This window comes from Melopsittacus undulatus, chromosome 30 (assembly GCF_012275295.1).
Source record: "Melopsittacus undulatus isolate bMelUnd1 chromosome 30, bMelUnd1.mat.Z, whole genome shotgun sequence".
NCBI classification, from domain to species: Eukaryota; Metazoa; Chordata; class Aves; order Psittaciformes; family Psittaculidae; genus Melopsittacus; species Melopsittacus undulatus.
The window spans coordinates 154,237-159,261 of record NC_047556.1 but is presented as its reverse complement, the minus strand read 5'-3'; positions in this window follow the sequence as shown (position 1 = coordinate 159,261).

The window sequence follows — 5,025 nt, the reverse complement described above, 5'->3', positions numbered from 1 at the left end:
TTTTCCATGTTTTCCATATGATTTCCATATGATTTGCATATGATTTCCATATGTTTTCCATGTTTTCCATATGTTTTCCATATGATTTCCATATGTTTTCCATATGTTTTCCATATGTTTTCCATGTTTTCCAATGGGATTCCTGCTCCTAGGGGTGGCCACCATTGGGTTGCATTGACCCCATTGGGTCCCATTGACCCCATTGGGTCCCATTGGCCACCATTGGGTCCCATTGGCCACCATTGGGTCCCATTGACCCCATTGGGTCCCATTGACCCCATTGGGTCCCAGTGGCCACCATTGGGTCCCATTGACCCCATTGGGTCCCATTGGCCACCATTGGGTCCCATTGACCCCATTGGGTCCCATTGACCCCATTGGGTCCCATTGACCCCGTTGGGTCCCATTGACCCCATTGGGTCCCTTTGGCCACCATTGGGTCCCATTGGCCACCATTGGGTCCCATTGACCCCATTGGGTCCCATTGGCCACCATTGGGTCCCACTGACCCCATTGGGTCCCATTGGCCACCATTGGGTCCCATTGATCCCATTGGGTCCCATTGACCCCATTGGGTCCCATTGGCCACCATTGGGTCCCATTGACCCCATTGGGTCCCATTGGCCACCATTGGGTCCCACTGACCCCATTGGGTCCCATTGGCCACCATTGGTTCCCATTGGCCACCATTGGGTCCCATTGGCCACCATTGGGTCCCATTGACCCCATTGGGTCCCATTGGCCACCATTGGGTCCCATTGACCCCATTGGGTCCCATTGGCCACCATTGGGTTGCATTGACCCCATTGGGTCGCATTGACCCCATAGGGTCCCATTGACCCCATTGGGTCCCATTGGCCACCATGGGGTCCCATTGGCCACAATTGGGTTGCATTGACCCCATTGGGTCCCATTGGCCACCATTGGGTCGCATTGATCCCATTGGGTCCCATTGGCCACCATTGGGTCCCATTGACCCCGTTGGGTCCCATTGACCCCATTGAGTTGCATTGACCCCATTGGGTCCCATTGGCCACCATTGGGTCCCATTGGCCACCATTGGGTCCCATTGACCCCATTGGGTCGCATTGACCCCATTGGGTTGCATTGACCCCATTGAGTTGCACTGACCCCATTGGGTCCCATTGACCCCATTGGCCACCATTGGGTACCATTGACCCCATTGGCCACCACTGGGTCCCATTGGCCCCATTGGGTCCCATTGACCCCATTGGCCACCATTGGGTACCATTGACCCCATTGGCCACCACTGGGTCCCATTGGCCCCATTGGGTCCCATTGACCCCATTGGGTCCCATTGACCCCATTGGGTGCTGACTCAAAGGGGAACCCCAATGGGCCCCATGCAGATGGTCCCAGTTATGGGAACAGCACCTCCTGACCCCCCAAAATGACTCAAACGCACCCAAAATGACCCAAATTCACCCCAAAATGAGTCAAATGCACCAAAATGACCCAAAACTGGCCCAAAATGACTCAAAATCGCCCAAAATGACCCAAATCTGCCCTAAAATGACCCAAAACGAGAGGAAAGAGGAGAAGTGAAACTGGTGACAAACAACACCTGCAATGGGGGATTTTTGGGGTTAGAAATGGGGATTTTGGGGTTTCTGCTGCACGTCTGCTCTGTGGGGTGAAGGTTGGGGGAGAAATGGGGGTTTGAGAGGGGTTTTGGGGGGAAATAGTGGGAAAATGGGTAAATTTGGGTGGGAAATGGGTAAATTTGGGTGGAAAATGGTGGATTTTGGGAGTTTAGGAAGAATTTTGGGGTTAAAGAGCAAGAAAATGGATAAATTTGGACGAAAATGGTGATTTTTTTGTCATTTGGGGAGTTTTGGGGTGAAACATTAAGAAAATGGGTAAATTTGGGTGGAAAATTGTGATTTTTGGGAGTTTGGGGAGAATTTTGGGGTGAAACAGCAAGAAAATGGGTAAATTTGGGTGGAAAATGGTGATTTTTTGTGAATTTGGGAAGAATTTTGGGCTGAAACAACAAGAAAATGGGTAAATTTGGAGGAAAATGGTGATTTTTTGTCATTTGGGGAGAATTTTGGGGTGAAATGGAAAGAAAATGGGTAAATTTTGGTGGAAAATTGTGATTTTTTTGGAGTTTGGGGAGAGTTTTGGGGTGAAACAACAAGAAAATGGGTAAATTTGGGTGGAAAATGGTGATTTTTTGGAGTTTGTGGAGAGTTTTGGGGTGAAACATGAAGAAAATGGGTAAATTTGGCTGGAAAATGGTGATTTTGGGGAGAGTTTTGGGGTGAAAAGGCAAGAAAATGGGTAAATTTAGGGGAAAATGGTGATTTTGGGGGAGTTTGGGGAGAATTTTGAGGTGAAACAGGAAGAAAATGGGTAAATTTGGGTGGAAAATTGTGATTTTTTGGAGTTTGTGGAGAGTTTTGGGGTGAAATGGAAAGAAAATGGGTAAATTTGGAGGAAAATGGTGATTTTTTGGTGTTTGGGGAGAGTTTTGGGGTGAAAGAGCAAGAAAATGGGTAAAATTGGGGGGAAATGGTGATTTATTGGAGTTTGTGGAGAGTTTTGGGGTGAAATGGAAAGAAAATGGGTAAATTTGGGTGGAAAATGGTGATTTTGGGGAGAGATTTGGGGTGAAACATGAAGAAAATGGGTAAATTTGGAGGAAAATTGTGATTTTTTGGAGTTTGGGGAGAATTTTGGTGTGAAATGGAAAGAAAATGGGTAAATTTGGGGGAAAATAGTGATTTTTGGGTAGAGTTTTGGGTTGAAACATGCAGAAAACAGGTAAATTTGGGATCCACTTTATTCCTTGATTCCCCCCAAAAGCAGCATTGGGCAAGCCAAGGATGGGGAGTCCTCATAGCACCTGTGGGACACAAAGAGGCTTCATTAGTCATTAATTGGTTTAATTAATTATTCATCAGCATTAATTAGTGATTAATTGGCTTAATTGGTGATTAATCTGCCTTAATTAGTGATTAATATGAATATAATTATTCATATATTGAGATAATGATCAATGAATTGCCCATAATATAATCAAAATAATGGTTAATAATGATTAATAGCCCTAATTAATGATCATTAACGTTTAAATAACGATTAATAAGCCCTAATTAATTATTAAACCCGCTTAATTAATGACTAATAAACCTCAATTGATTGCTAATAACCCCTAATTAATGACCAATAACCCTTAATTAACGATTAATGACCCCCAATTAATAATTAATAACCCTTCATTAATGGTTAATGACCCCTAATTAATGACAAATAACCCTTTAATAATGATTAATGACCACTGATGATTAATAACCCTTCATTAATTATTAATAAGCCCTAATTAGTAATCAATAAGCCTTAATTAATGATTAATAACCCCTAATTAATTATTAATAAACCTTCATTAATGAATCATGACCCCTAATTAAGGACCAATAGCACTTAATTAACGATTCATAAGCCCTAATTAATGATTAATATTCCTTCATTAACGCTTCATGATCCTAATCAATGACCAATAACCCTTCATTAACAATCAATGACCCTAATTAATGACCAATAACCCACCATTAATGATTAATGCCCCTTAATTAATGATTAATAGCCTTAATTAATGATTAATATCCCTTAATTAATGATTAATACCCTTCATTAATTATTCATAACCCCTAATTAATGATTAATAACCCTTCATTAACCCTAATTAACACTCAATGACCCCTATGGTCACCTTATATAGTGTGACCCCAGTGCTATAGCAGAGGCTGAGGAGGAAGAGGATGATGAAGGTCAGGACCATCCAGAGCTCATTGGTTCCTTCCTCTTCCTCCTCTCCCATTGGGATCAGGTCTGGAGCTGGGATGGGAGAGGAAGACGTCAATGGGGCAAACTTGACCAAAAATCACCATTTTTGGACCAATTTTGACCCATTTTCACCCATTTTTCACCCAATTCTTGAGCAAAATCGAAGCAACCTGGAGGTCACCAAAAATCACCATTTTTGGCCCAATTTTGACCCTTTTTCACCCATTTTCCACCCGATTCTTGACCAAAATCCAAGCAATCTGGAGGTCACCAAGAAACAATCATTTTGGGCCATTTTGGGGCCAATTTTGACCCATTTTCACCCATTTTCCACCCGATTCTTGACCAAAATCCAAGCGATCTGGAGGTCACCAAAAATCCACAATTTTGGGCCATTTTGGGCCCAATTTTGACCCTTTTTAACCCATTTTCCAACCGATTCCTGACCAAAATCGAAGCGATCTGGAGGTCACCAAGAAACAACCATTTTGGGCCATTTTGGGCCCAATTTTGCCCTATTTTCACCCATTTTCCACCCGATTCTTGACCATAATCGAAGCGATCTGGAGGTCACCAAAAACCACCATTTTTGACCCAATTTTGCCCCTTTTTCACCTGTTTTTCACCCAATTCTTGACCAAAATCCAAGCAACCTGGAGGTCACCAAGAAACAACCATTTTGGGCCATTTTTGGGCCCAATTTTGACCCATTTTCACCCATTTTCCACCCGATTCTTGACCACAATCGAAGCGATCTGGAGGTCACTAAGAAACAACCATTTTGGGCCATTTTGGCCCAATTTTGCCCCATTTTCACCCATTTTTCACCCGATTCTTGACCAAAATCAAAACAACCTGGACGTCACCAAGAAACAACCATTTTGGGGCCATTTTGGGCCCAATTTTGCCCCTTTTTCGCCCATTTTCCACTCAATTCTTGACCAAAATCCAAGCGATCTGGAAGTCACCAAGAAACAACCATTTTGGGCCACTTTTGGCCCAATTTTGCCCCATTTTCACCCATTTTCCACCTGATTCTTGACCAAAATTGAAGCGATCTAGAGGTCACCAAAAACCACCATTTTTGGCCCAATTTTGACCCATTTTCACCCATTTTCCACCCGATTCTTGACCAAAATCCAAGCGACCTGGAGGTCACCAAAAACCACCATTTTGGGCCCAATTTTGACCCATTTTCACCCATTTTCCACACAA